The sequence below is a fragment of the Anas acuta genome, chromosome 1 (assembly GCF_963932015.1).
Source record: "Anas acuta chromosome 1, bAnaAcu1.1, whole genome shotgun sequence".
Lineage (NCBI taxonomy): Eukaryota > Metazoa > Chordata > Aves > Anseriformes > Anatidae > Anas > Anas acuta.
The window spans coordinates 125,288,138-125,303,088 of record NC_088979.1 but is presented as its reverse complement, the minus strand read 5'-3'; the positions used below and the strand labels follow the sequence as shown (position 1 = coordinate 125,303,088).

Sequence of the window (14,951 nt, the reverse complement as noted above, 5' to 3'; positions counted from 1 at the left end):
GGGCTGAGTGTGGTAAGCCACAGCCAACAGGGCAATGTAAACAAGAAATGAATGCAATGAGCCTTGCACAGACCATTAATCAACCTGGATAAGTGTACTGTGATATCATTTGATTGGCAGCTAGTGCCAACAGCTATCTTCCAACAACCTTCCAAACAGAAACTGAGGGAGGGAATTGTCGTGTGTACAGCTGCCAACATTTGGAGGCAAAGTGCCCAAAGTAGAACAGCTGCATGTTGAAGCCAAATTGCCACCTAAGTGCCTGGCACTGAGACTGGTGGGAAGGAGTGCCATGTCTGCTCCCAGCCTCAGCTTTGCTGACTCACTCGAGTTGTGTTTTGAGGTGGTCTGCATGTATGTGTGCATGTGTGTGTGCAAAGCTTTTCCTGACATAGCCTATCCCTCACTTGATCTGCTTCATAAATTGTGCTTAGAGAAGTCACATTTCTGCTGTTCCTCTTCCAGAACAATTTGTGTGATCAATTTTCTTTGCTTCTTTAAGACCATCTTGAAAGCATCAGCTCCTGATCTTGTAAGATAGAAAGATCTGTATCTAACCAGGGGGATGCATCTACCAAAGTAGCCTTAACTGAGGAATGCTGCCATTCTGTGAGTTACAGGTAGCCATCTCTTAGTTTCTGTAAGTCAGATCGTCTTTAGGCTAGACCTATCCAAAACTTTGACTAATTCTATTGACTATGTTAAAAATTTAATCAAGCGAATGAGAACCAATCATAGCTTCAGCATTTAATGACTGAAATGGGTATAAACCAGTGAGTATTTATTCTAGTCTTGCAAAAATAACCTAGTGTCAGGAACAGGGAGTGGAGAAAGGTTCTATTCCCAAGCACACAGTACTGATAGCAGAGCTGTACCTTTGCACAGTACAGAGGCCGCCTCAGAGGAACAATGCTAGGAGTAGTGGGCCTGAAACACTTCCCTGTTCTGCCTGGTACCTGCCTCCATTTCCACATCCAGAGGCTTCTCATCAGGGATATTTAGTATGGTCCAGTGTATTCAAGTGTTCCATTGACAAGCCGTCTGTGCAGGATATTGGTGGCTTTTAGAAACTGAGGTAAGTTAGCAACATTTTATGATTGCTATCTTCTACATACAAACAGTAATTTTCTACGTACAAGCACAGAATCACAGAACCACAGAATTTCTAGGTTGGAAGAGACCTCAAGATCATAGAGTCCAACCTCTGACCTAACACTAACAGTCCCCACTAAACCATATCCCTAAGCTAAGGGATCCCTAAGCAGTATCAGGTCGTCTTCTGTGATTGTAATCCCTTAGTGGAATACAGATTCATGAAATGAAAATAAAAATAGAATATTTAGATCCTTTAACAGTTACACTTTGTACTTGCTGCAATTTTAAATGGACATAACACAAGCTCTTGTGTTACAGATTTCCCAGATGTTCAATGACACATTTAATTATAGATTTCTTTCATTCCATTTCACTAAAAGTAACGTCAGAAAACTCCAATACATTGAAATCATTGTGTTGAAGAACTTATATTAGCTTTGCTATATTTATTATTTGTTTATTTATTTATTTGTACAAAGAATCTCTGATCTCCAGGGGCACAGCCTTTCAGTATCGTATCATTGGTGAACACAATCTCTCATTCTCTTTTGCCTTCTAAGAGACCTGACAACAATCAAAGGCTGGAACTTGCCAGGGGACTGAAATTCCCTTTCAAACAGCTATGCTCATCTTTGCAAAAAAAGCTTCTCCCTTCTGACCAGTAAGGGAATTTGACATGTAGAATCTGGCAGGAAATTTAAAGAGGTGTGTAGGGGCCCAGTGACTAGGAGGGGATCTCAGAACACAGCAGATATTGACAGTGGTGAGCAGTGTCAGTGGTAAGTAGAATTATTTGGTGAACAGAAACGTGCTTGGAGACAGATTAGAAAGGAATCTGGGGGAGGCTTTCTATGATGAGACCAGTTTCAGCTGAAAATCAAGGGATTTCCCACTCCGGAACCTGAAGGAGAAAAGATACACTCTTAGCCTTTGCTCTCTACTATGATGAACAAAAATCCGCAGTGCTTCTCTCTCAGTGGCACGGGGTAGTTCCTATGATTAGGATAGTTCCTTTTCCAAAAGCATGCTGCAGCACTCTTTAAACTCCTACTAGATGTGAACAGCTTCTTTCCTGCTCAGTGACCCCAGACTGCAAATTGCTTCATGTGGTTTCCCCTGTCCCTCAGAGTCTACAAGCCTCAAAGACATTCCTGAGCCTCATCCAATACATAGTTATCTGTGACTCAAAGCCCACAGACCAAGAATCATCAGCAGCATTTCCTCTGACAAACGTTTTCCAACAGTAGGTGTAGCCTGGAGAAATGGAAGCAAGCTGACTGACCTGCGTATATTCAGGCATCAGACAAGCTCAGGAAACAAGAGTTTTTAACCCCTGATGTGTGCCCATGCCACTGGGACAGCTAGGCCATGGACAGGCCAGCTGATGGATGCTCTCCTCATTACATTTGGAAATACCATTCTCTTTATTATTTTTTTCCCCTCTCCTTCCAGCAGAGGACTCCTTCAGCCAGCCTTTTCCCAGCAGCTGCCTTTAATTCCAAAGGACAAGGGAGAAGCACCTTATCTCCCATTCTCTGAGGACTGACAGGAAGATGGTGTCTGTAAACAAGAAGGGTTTTCATACAGATTGGGTTGCTAAGACTCCTGTCCCCTTTCTCTTGTAATATCTGAATATCATTTTTTGTATGTGGTAATTTGTTGCTGAGCAGTGATACATGTGCCCCCAAAGGAGCCGGATGGGAGGGTACTGAGCACAAGAAGTAAGCCTATACCAGATTTACCCATGCCCTAAGTTCACCAGTTCATCCTTTTCCAGTTCCAGAAAGCACAGGAAAGCCCTGCCTTTGTTCTTCATGACAGCAGTGGTGACATTAGCTTAAGGTCCATCAGACTTCTGCAGATCTCTTCATTTTCTATGCAATAAAGTCATGCTTCATGAGTGTTTGTGTTCACATAAGACTGTTGTTTTGTGTTTGTTTTGTTGTTTTTTTTTGTTTTGTTTTGTTTTTTTTTTTGTTTGTTTGTTTGTTTTTTAATTTCTGTATTTCATGACAGCAGCATGCACAGGGGCTCCAGGACAAGCAGCAGGTGATGGAACAATCAATATAATTACTCTATCTTTTACTCTTACAGACGTTGTTCAGGAAGCAGCTTTCAGCATGGGAAAAACATTTATGACCCACCAAGGCCTGCTAATCTCACCCCACTGCAGTTCACAGAGTAGGTATGTCTCCTGTGGATTCTCACAGGAGGCAAAATGACACTTTCATGCCTTTTTAGAAATGTACATGCTGAAATAGAAGAGAAATTACAAGGAACCAGAGGTTACAATTTTGTTTTCAGTAGTATTCCAGTATGCAAAAAAAGGGAGAGGGTAGAGGAACCAATAGGGGGAAGGGAAGGGAAGGGAAGGGAAGGGAAGGGAAGGGAAGGGAAGGGAAGGGAAGGGAAGGGAAGGGAAGGGAAGGGAAGGGAAGGGAAGGGAAGGGAAGGGAAGGGAAGGGAAGGGAAGGGAAGGGAAGGGAAGGGAAGGGAAGGGAAGGGAAGGGAAGGGAAGGGAAGGGAAGGGAAGGGAAGGGAAGGGAAGGGAAGGGAAGGGAAGGGAAGGGAAGGGAAGGGAAGGAGAACTTGTATTTTCATAAAGATTAGCATGGTCAGCACAATTCTACTTGAGGGAGAGAAAAATAAGTGCTAAGAAAAAGATGCAACTCTCAGGAATGACATTTTCTGATAGATAAAATGAGATCTATTCAGTTCAGAATAGACCTCTAAATGTAATAACTTAAGTAACTGTACAAATACTGGAAATGTTAGTAGTAAATATACCCTTCATATTAGCAATTATCCATGATAGATACATAAATAACAAAATATATTTTCCATGAGGACTTTGTAGCCTTTTTACAATTGTGCTATATAGAGATCTGCATTAGAATGCACTTCATATATGTATTTTTTCACATTAGAGTAATTAAGAATATGTGTAGTAGACAACTGGACAGACCCTTAACAGAAAAGCAAGAAACCCATAGATTGTTTTACAGATTAGCACGCACCAGTAACTAAAAATCCCACGGTCTAAACCAAGGACAAATGAAATCTTGCAGATCAGCTGTCACATACTCTCTAACCGCAGGAATCATTGACTAAGTAAAAACGCATCTCATTTATCTAAGTCAGTCGGAAGGCTTTGTATTCTTACCCTCTCTCCTTATCCCAGCCTCCCACACATTAGCATGTTTGTGTACATAAACCAGTCTTTAAACCACCGAGTCACCGAGTATGTCTGTTTATTTTCTCAGTGTAAACTCTGTGTATATAAAACCACAGAAACTATATATGCTTGTTGCTTTATGAGATTTTCTATTGAATTTATGTAAAAGTAACATTTAGCTTTGTTTGTTTAATTATGGTAAAGGAATATTTTTATTATATATAATTCCTTTGTTATGTCATTAAATATACAATGGAGAGAGATAACGGAATCACAGGCTTGAATTTTACTTTTTCTCATCTGAGGTGCTAAAAGATGTATTTTTTCTGTTTCTGTTATGTTATTTGGAAGTTAGTGCTTATTAGCTTATTTTAAGCTTGTTGATCATTAAGAAACACAAACACACATATCATATGTAACATAATATAACACACACATATATGTATGTGTATATATATATACAGGGAACATAGTGACAGTGTCTGAAGTTCTGAAGAAAATACATTAAACTCAATATACAAGCCAAATCCTTTCATCTGTTTCTTGCAGAAGGTCTATGTATCATTTTGGAAAACATCATTACAACATATTGTAGAGATCTGATGGATTCAAAAGTATTTCTAGTTGTTGTCATCTGATTATAACATATAGACAAGGAAAATTTTTCAAGTCTTACTTAAACTCTTGCCTGTGTCTTTACTATAAAACATTGCACTTTGGCTAAGCTATTGCAATGGGTGTCCCATGCGTATTTGCAATGACATAAACACATTTCTTTAGAACAATCTTGCATTACAGTAATCTTCAAGCTATAAACACCTTAAAGATATGCCTAGACAAGTGAAATTTGTTGTGTGACTAATTTAATACAATATTAACAAAGGTCTGCATTGTTATAAATGTTTGCTACAGATGTAACTTACTATTTTTTGAAACATATATTAAAGTAAAGTTAAACAGGTCTAACAGAAGGACAGACAGGAAATTTATAATACATCATAAAATATTTTGACACTATAGGAATACACAGAATCCCAGCAACTATTCATCCACTTTTCTCCTCAAACCATGTAAGAAAATGCTTAAAATGAATTGTGTGTTTACAGATAAATTGATAATTTGCCCAAAGTCATGCAATCATTTCCATTTTTTATTTTTATAGCTATTACAAACTGTTCTAGCTGTTCAGCATTGTTACATATAACACATATAAATTCATAGAACCTAACTAAAAGAATAACAATTAAAAAAAAAAAAAGTTAAAAAAGAGTTAAGCACTTAGTAGCTGGTTCCTTGATACAAATTTGAGGTAAAATTAAGATTTAGCAAATCCAAAAAATAGCCCCTACCTCTTTTACTTTTCTTTCTAAATTTAGTCTATTAATCTCATGAAGGCGGACTTGCAACACTTTCAGAATTTAAGAGCTAGAGAGAAATACACCACATATAAAGACTGACTGAGCATTTGAGAGGTGAATTGCACCCAAAAATGTTTAGAAGAGCTGGGGGAAAAAATGGCAGAGGGATGACAGCCAAATATAACTACCTCTTTTTTTTTTTGCCATTAATATACAACAGCTATATAATTGTGTACTAAACCTTGAGAACATCTTGACTGATTACAATTATATTTTAAAATGTATTTTTAATATCTTTTTTATATTTTTACCATTGCCCCATTATTGATAACTTGAAAAAGAATGTAATGAATTTATTTTATAATGTTCTGATTTTGTGAAAACAGCTTCTAAATTAAGTAGAATAAACTGCACTTTTACAGGTATTTAATAATTTTCCTTCCTTTCCCTAGCACTTTTTACTAGACAACATTTAAAGTTCTACTCCTTGTAAGATGATAGTAGCAATTATAATATCTAAAATGTATGGCTACAAATGTGTCAAAACTTCTTTAATCTATATTTTTCCTCCACTACTAATGCTTTGCAAAGCTGATGTATTAGAACTTTTTTTCTGTATTGGACAGAAAATATCCGATCTGACATTTACTGTTAATTCTGTGGCACAGCAGCCTTTTCAAGAGCCACAACCGGTTCAGCAGGGAAAGGGCACTTTCAGGTTCTCTTGTTCCCCAGCACTGGGGTGAGCCATCTCCTGCCTTTGCCCTTCCCTGCCCTACCTTTACCCGTTTTCACGGGTGTCATTTGCTCCTTCCCTTGTGATGCTTCCCGTGCCAGCTCTAAGCCTTGCCCAGTGACGAGGCAGGGCAGCAGGCAGCAGTTTCCCCAGCACATCCAGACCTTAGTGCAGCCCCTTGCAGGCACGGACAGTGCCCAGCGCAGTTACTTTTGGAAGCAGGGTTCCTCTGCAGTTGGGCTTGCACAAGCAGCATGCTCACCCTTCCAGAAGCAAGCACTTTGCACAGATATAAAGCACACCCGTGGAGCAGCAAAGCAAGGGATCCCCTTCGTGTGGAGCAATGACAGCACAGAGCTGAAGCTGAGATTTTCAGCCAGTAATCTTTTTACCCTCTCAGCTTCTTCTTGTAGATGTCTTCTTTCCTCGTGAGCCCTCTGGCACTGCTCTTTTCTTCTGGTGCTCTCCTTTCTGTTTCTGTTCTTGCAGAGCGAAGCTCCACACTCAACCAGTGACAGAAAACGCCTGCAGGTTCAGCTCAGGATGATGTAAGAGGAAAGGCAAAAAACACTTTGACCTCAGTTGCTCCCAAGTAACAACAAGCCTTTACACACCTGCTCTTACCAGCACTTCTTCCTCTCCCAGCACATGGTGAGTGAGAGCTGATACGTGTTTCTGGTTAAAAACATAATAACTGGATTGTCTCTTTGCAGCCCACTTGTAAGTTTGGAAGGGATGGTAACACTTAATTGTCAGGAAATGTGATTTATTTTTGTGTTCAGAAGAACCCTTCAAGTGGTGCAGCTGTTCCGTAAGGCACACCCAACTTTCCTCTGAAGCACCTGAAGCTGTGGGAACGAGGTGGAAGCCTCACACACAGCAGGATTTCTCGATGCTCTCAGAGCTTTGCCAAGGTTAAAGTGCTCAGAAATACCCTGATGAGTGAATAAACTCATAAGTTACCAGCAAAGTTTAAATACCTTCCTGCCAAATCTGGAAAGATGAGAGTTCCTCCTCTGGAGGAAGAGAGATGACCACGTGTTGGGTGCCTTGCAGAAGACATAATATCCAAGGATTCAACCTCTAACAGACCATGTCTGCTCTACTGGGCTTCATGCTTAAGGATTGAGAAGCTCTGATAAAACCTGAAACTTATATCTTTGGGAAAGGTAAACTGCATGCGGATCACAGGATGGAAGGTCGAGATCCTGACCAGAGATCACTGTACATCGAGACAGTGACACACAAAACAGTCAGCTTGGTCTAGGTGAAGGTCTGTTCTGCACTGCACAAATCCTGTAGCTGCAGAACAGCCTCAGGCAGTCCATGGTAACAGATCCCACCTGGTACTGGCCTTGCCTTTATCTAAGGTGTTCTCATGTGCACTTCCTTTAGGAATAGAGGTGTTTTGCTTTGGTTTTGTTTTGATTCAGGATCTGTGCTACACAAACATGGGGTGCCCAGCATCTGAAGATTTACTCACTGCTTATATGCTTCTTTTTCTGTGTTAAACAGCAGTTTTATTAAGCTATTTATTGTCAGGCCTTTGTTACTTAGCTCCAGAAAGCTATGCCACAGTCTGTTTTGGCAGCACCCCATGGTCCAGGAGGATAGGTCGCCTCAGACTCAACCATGCTTGGACCCACAGAGCCAGCTTTGGCCTATTACAGTGGCAGAGCTCCAGGTCCCTGCATGAACTGGTCTTGTTGTTTAGTTTATTGGTTGTTGTGGTTTTTGTTTGGTTGTTTTGTTTTGTTTTTCCATTACCTAGGCTATTGCAAAACTGCATGAGTTTGCAGGATGAGGATTTGGGTCTCCGTTTCTCATTTTATGGAGTATCTGTAGAAAACTGCTGAGCCCTGTCTCTTCTGAGGGATAAGTGCTTTCAGTGCTTTCTGAGTAGAAAAGAACTTCATCCCTTAGCTCTGGATGTCATCTGGAGGAGACTTAGCAAGAAGACTAAGGATGATGGTGGTTATTCTGGTGCTGGGGATGTGCTCTGACCATTCTAGGTGGACCCTAACTAAGACCAAGTTGGGCTGTGGGAAGAGTTTTAGAGTGGAATGAAAATTTTGTGGCATGGTATCTGAAGTTCCCATTTGGTTTAAGGCTGCTTTGTGATCAGTCTGAGGCCATAAGAGAGAGGAAACTTCCAGGAGCAACGATATTCTCACCATAGGGAGGGTACCTTGTGAAGAGAAGAGGTAGGCTACAGTGACTTTTTTTTTTTTTTTTCTTCAGTATTCCTGTGAGAAACCAAACAGCCAGCAATCAGCAATCAGTCTCCTGTTATAGTTTGGTTTTATTATTATTTAATTGTTCCCATAAGGATGTGACCATCTTTGAGGGAAAGATAACCCCAGGAGAATGTCACTAACATGGGTGTATGATGTTGTTCAGTGTGTGCTCTGTCACTCACTGAAATCACTCGCAGGCCAGTCTCACTTTTGAGAATTTTTTTGGGTCTTCCCACCTCCAAGCCCCAGTTCTGGTGCCTGTCATCTGAGCCCACCCTGCCTTGGGACTTTGCCTTTGGCACCATTATATGAGATATCCAAAATCCATCCCAACAAGCCTGTACCTATATCTGTCCCCACAGCACCTCAGTCCTCTCAGAAATCCCTTAGTGGGCACCCACAAACATTGTAACAGCAATAATTTCCTGGGATTAATCAATTTACCTCTTCCTCTCACTCACATTCTCTACATCATGCAATCAACATTAGTAAATGTGATAAAGGTATAGAACTGTAACACAGATTGAAATACAAGAATTTTATAGTTCTAGGGTCAAGCTCTCTTACAGTCTTCCAAGGATGGAAGAAAGTCTTACTGTAAGTCTTTTCTTTCTCCAGGTTTCACAATATCCTGTGTACTGTAACAGCAACATGGTGATCTGGATGAGAAAAGAGATGTTTTTGCTGTGTTGTGACAGGTTCACATCATATTGCCAAGCCACGGGTTAACCTCTGCTGAGCAAGCTGCCAACAACTGACCAGATGTTGAGAGCTTCTAGTTCCCAAACACCCAGAGCTTGAACTACCTCATCCTGCCACTGCAGTGTCCTAAGACTAGATGAAAATGACTTGCTGCACTTCTGAAACAGTATTATCCCTCCCCACACACAGCTGGATGGCTTTATTTAAAGCCATATCCTGGGATGGTGGTTGCCTTCAAAAACAGCCAGACCCTTCCTGGGAAGCAGCCCAAACATATGCTCTGTGCATCCTTGTAATGCACAGCGTGAGCCATGCTCAGTACCACCTGGAACACCAGTGTCCTGCATTCAGGGCATATTGCTGATGTGGCTGTGGGCCCACACCTGAGCTAGAATACATCTGTGGCAGCAAATTATGACCAACAGAATTTCCTTTGTCTGGCACTAATGTTGTAGCCTCACAGGAGTCTGATGAGGTTATAGAGGAAGCAGGTTAAGTAATTATAGTTTCAGACACTAGGACAGAAGAAAACTGATGATATGATTGATTTGATTGATATGCTCACGGTCAATTTGCCTTTTGAGCACTCTGTCCATATTTGTTACGTGGTTTAGAAAGATTGGATACCAAAATGAAAAACATTATGTGAGATCATCAGCAGGTAGGTAAAAAAAAAAGTAGGTAGGTTGGTAACACAAAACATCTTGTTCTGACTGCTTAGTCATAGAACATATGAGTCAGAGTGTTTAATGATTTAATTTAATTTATCTCTTTAAGTATCATGCTCTTTATATTTATTGTTATTACTCAATGAAATGGAAACCATAACATAACTGCATTTCTGTGCCTGATTTACATTTTTGAAGATCTGAAAGGGTATGAGGGAACATTTCCTATGCACATATTGGATGTTGGTCTCCCAGTAGCTGTGGCTTTCTGTCCCCATCTTCTGCTTGTGACTTTGTAAAGGAGCCTTTATCAAATCCCAGAGCTGAATAGGACAGGAGAAGGTGTACAAGAAAAGAAAAGTCATGAAAATCAGTGTATCACAAAACTACAGCATTCCTTAGCACATCTCTCTCTAGCACCTTAGGTGTTGTTTGCTTTTGCTGCCAGGTTGTTGACCTTCCGTACAACCCAGCTCCTCTAACTTCAGACTTCTGTCACAGTCACTGATCCAAAGTTATATATACATTCAGGCTCCTGGGACAAAGAACTGGAGGGACAGTTCAGAGCTTGAAAAGCAGAAGGCAAATAAGTACCCCAGGAAAATTGCTGTTTCCCTTTTATCAAGCTTATTTCCTTTTTTTTAGGGCAAATGCTGCCCTGGTGATTTTCAGACAGTTGAATACTGGGGACAGACAGTTTAGATTTTGAAAGGTAGTGTTTGAGGGAAGAAAAGGGGAATGGGGAAGGTTATTTCTTCACTTTAAGCCTAACCATTGCAATAGGATAAAAGATTTCCCTTTCACCTCTCTATTTCCTGCGTCATCCACATGCCATTCAGATAATTCTCAGTGGTAGCTGTCTCTGATCTTTGTCCCCAGGTCAGTCTTGGATCTCTGTGTCACCAGAAGGAAAATTTAGGCTGCAGCAGTAAATATCATGTGAGTGAAAGGAGATAGGGGGATAGAGATGTTCTCTAGTGCATGGTGGCTGTGCAAGGTGTGGTAGGGCCAAGGGCTTTGACACAAGACCATGGTGAGGGAAAGAATCTCAATTCATGTGAAATGTCGTGAGAGACAGAGAATAAAGAAACATCCTTTCCTTCCTCTCACCATAGTTTGTCCTGGGTCTTTAGCCATAGGAAGATACAACATGAGCCAGCTTTTTCTTGACTTCAAGAGACAACCTGTGTCTATACTGAGATTTTGTACTGATGGCCAAATGAGAAGGAGCAGGGTGAGCTGTGAAAAGCCCAAATACCAAACCAACAACCTAAGTTGCTTTTTGGGGAAATTGCATCATGTCTTTGTAAGTAGTTTGAAGCAGGATGGCTCCACCTTACTAAAGCACAAATCGTTCATAGGGCTGCAACAGGACTGTTATTATCCCTGGCTGTTTGTTATTGCTCTTCCACCCTGCCAGTTACCACCTTTGCACTGGTCTTCCTAGGAAGGACAGGACAAATGATCACTTCTGTAGATTTTTTTAATATTTAAATCTAACCCATACAGTTCTGTAAGTGCTTGGACAGCAACTCTACAAAGGAACAGATGGATATTGGCCATAAATAACCAGGCTCACAAGCAAACCAAAATGGAAAGTGGCAATATGATACAAAAGAAAACATAACAATCCTCATTTTTCCAGAAGTTAAATTTTTCCAGAAATACCTTTCCTTATATGAATTCAACTAAGCTTAAAGACAGCTAGCCAGAAATTAGTAGTTCCGTTTCCTGAAAAGCATCACCATGATGACTTGGGTTTAGTTTCACTCACAACTGAAACAGGGTCCCTCCTTCCCTTCCCTCTCAAAATTTCAGTGGTTTCTCAGCTGCATACTGTGCTATCCTCTAAAAGAGCTTATAGTTTGTGGCATTCAGCTGAGATGTCATAGGATTGATTACCCAATTAATCTCCTTCTTTTCAGCCTGGAGATGTTTTCCCAAGGGGAGGGACATGGGGAGTGAAAAACAAAACTTTCTGCAGAAACCTCTTGCAGCCTTTCCCCATGTAAAGCCAAATGATGATAACTCTCATTCCTTCATGCACTTCTGTGTCTCCAAGCTAGAAAAACAAGTACCACAGAAACTGATGAAGGAAATCATATAATGAAGGAAGTGAAAGAGTCATGATGGAAAAAAAAATAAGAAGCCAGCCTGGAGAGCAGAATGAACAGGAAAATGTATGAGAGAAGTAAATGAGATGACAAGAATAAACAGCAAAATCTGACGGGATATCAGAAATAGGCCAAGCACAGAAAGGTACTTCTGGAATTTCACAGTTGACCCTGTCTGTGTGAGGGGAAGAAGATGCTCGTTATGCCAATGTATGAGACTCGCTTATTTCATCTGCAGAGAAGAAGGAGCACAGGAGCATGATATGTGGTGGAGGGGAAGAAGATCTTTCTCCCAGCTTAGCTGAGGGCTTTAGTCTTGTTCAAGTTCACAATAGTCTCTGGATGTCCTGTGAAGATATCTGAAAATGTCATCTCAGGACTAGCTTTCAGCAGCCAATCCTGTTGTGAATGAATAGGCAAAATGAGAGAAGAACAAAGGAAGTAAGCTCTGAATTCCTCAAGATTTTATTCATGTGAGAACACTCAAGAATTCTATGAGAGAAATACTCAATGTTCCTTCTACCTAGAGGAGATGGAGTTCATCATTTGTATGAAGTTTCATTTGTCCTGTCCCTCAACTGCAGCTCAGCTCTTGTTTAGAGGCCCTGGAAAGAGTAGTTTGTATGTTGGAAGGGAGGACCAAGTTTGCAAAAGACCTTTCCAGTTCAGGCCTCACTCTATCAGTACGGAGCAGCCATTATGGAGATCTGTGTCCTTGGTGCCTTGCTGTTCATAGCAAACCAGTGACCAAGAGGAATTTCTCTGTCCCTGGGGCAGGGAGCAAGTATGGAGAGCATCCTTAGAAGAAAGGTGAAATGATGAGGCCTCTGGCACCTCTGGCACCGTGATTGTTTAGTAAACATAGCTCTCCTCTGTGAAGTCACCTTGAGATCTCCTGGAGACTGCCATTCAGAAATGGGAGAAAGGAGACAGATGGAGCAACGTCCCTCCACCTTCCAGTGTTTCTCAGCCCCTTGTCTCATGGGATGTTGGGATGTCGAGGCATTAAAAGTGAGTCCCTCAGCCCCTGGGCTTTTTGTGAAGGAAGTGACAGGCATGTTTTTTCAATGCATGCCAAACAGGTGGGTCATCCACCTCCCCAGCCTGGAGCACAGCTCCGAGTGACTCCACAGTTACAATAAGATTTCTGCACCCATGCTCACACTGTGCCACTTTGTACTGCTCATGAGGCACAACGAAGAGGATACACTACCTCCATTTCGTCTGGCTGCTTCTGCTTTTTCCAGTCCCTCGACTTTTCTCTCCCTGTGCCATCATTTCTCTCTCCCACATCCACAGACAAGCAGAGCAGAAGCCTCCTCCCACTCCTCCAGTAGAGGCAGGGGGAGGGGAATGAGGAGGTGAAGCAGCATGCTGGAATGTGAGATGTGTGATGAGATTTCAGCAAGCTACACTGTCCTGTGGAGAACAGGCAATTACCCCAATCCAACTTGTTTCTTCACTGGTTCCATTCCCAAAGCCCTGTGCCTCGGTTTCCTGACAAGTGAAAGCATTAGCTGTTACCACCCCCATGTGCTCTGCTGAGAGTAGGGCAGGGAGGTGGACCTGTTTGTGGGAGGTGATTGATTACTAATGTTTTATTGCTGTTGTTGTCATATATACTGAGCAGATGTTGTGTTATTTTCAATCTTTCCACTAAGCTGATAATTTAGGTCACACCAAGTTAGACCATGGCTAGATCATTTTGCCACAGAACTACCCAATGTAAGCAGATTGCCTTGCAATTTGCTTGCAGTTGGAACTCCACTCACTCAGGTTACTGCCAGAGTATCTAACCAGAATCTCAGATGGATTTTGCAGCTTCTTAGCTTCACATTGCCTAAACTCCGTCATTATAAGTAACCAAGCCACAAAGTTAAGTGCTGGCTTGCTGATGTAAAACTAGGATTGCTGTGATAAGGTAAGTTCTGCGGAGAATGAACGCTGCCCAAAGCTGAGTCTGCTGACTGTGGTGGTTTTACTCAGGTGGACAGTCGAGCTCCACCACATCTGCTCTCTTACTGCCCTTCCTCAAAGGGGAAGGAGAAGAATACGATGCAAAAGGCTCAAGGGTTGAGATAAGGATGGGGAGATCACTCAAAAATTATCATGATAGGCAAAACAGACTCAAAGTAGGGAGATTAGTAAAATTTATTGCCTATTACTAACAAGCTAGAGAAGTGAGAAACAGAGGAAACAAAAAAAAACACCTTTCCCCCATCCACCCTCTTCCACCTCCTCCCCCGGAGCAGCACAGGGGAACAGGGAATGGGGGCTGCAGTCAGTCCCTAACACCTCGTCTCCGCTGCTCCTTCACAGTCACTCCCTGCCCCTGCTCCCCATGGGGTCCCTCCCACGGAATGCCATCCTTCCCCAGCTGAGCCTGTGGGAGCTGCCCGCAGGCAGCAGCTCTTCAAGAACTGCTCCCACACGGCTCCATCCCAGGGGGTCCATCCCCCAGGAGCAAACTGCTCCAGCACTGGTCCCCCATGGGTGGCAGCTCCCCCCAGACCCCTGCTCTTGTGTGGGCTCCTCTCCACGGTCTGCAGCTCCAGCCCGGGGCCTGCTCCACCGGGGGCTCCTCCATGGGCTGCGGCATGGAGATCTGCTCCATGTGGGACCCATGGGTGCAGGGGGACAGCCTGCTCCACCAGGGGCCTCTCTCTCCACAGGCTGCGGGAGAACTTTTTATTTTGTTTTGTGTTTTGTTTTTGTTTGTTTTCCCATTTCTTAAATCTGCTCTCACAGAGGCACAAAAAGCATTGCTTATTGTCTCAGTTCTGAGCAGCGGCAGGTCCCTTTAGAGCTGGCTGAAGCTGGCCCTTATCTAACATGGGTCAGATTCTGGATTCTTCTCACAGAAGCC

General features: G+C 42.2%; 1 long non-coding RNA gene and 1 pseudogene across 1 annotated transcript; one reads left to right on the top strand and one right to left on the bottom strand.

The window, feature by feature from the left end:
* Positions 1-2,218: 2,218 nt before the first annotated feature.
* LOC137860107 (uncharacterized) lies at positions 2,219-7,014 on the bottom strand (annotated as a pseudogene).
* Positions 7,015-7,033: 19 nt separating this feature from the next.
* On the top strand, positions 7,034-14,011 carry LOC137865759 (uncharacterized). The gene is made up of 3 exons (XR_011102073.1): positions 7,034-7,533; positions 10,851-10,910; positions 11,897-14,011. It is a non-coding gene; the product is annotated as an uncharacterized lncRNA (long non-coding RNA).
* Positions 14,012-14,951: the final 940 nt, after the last annotated feature.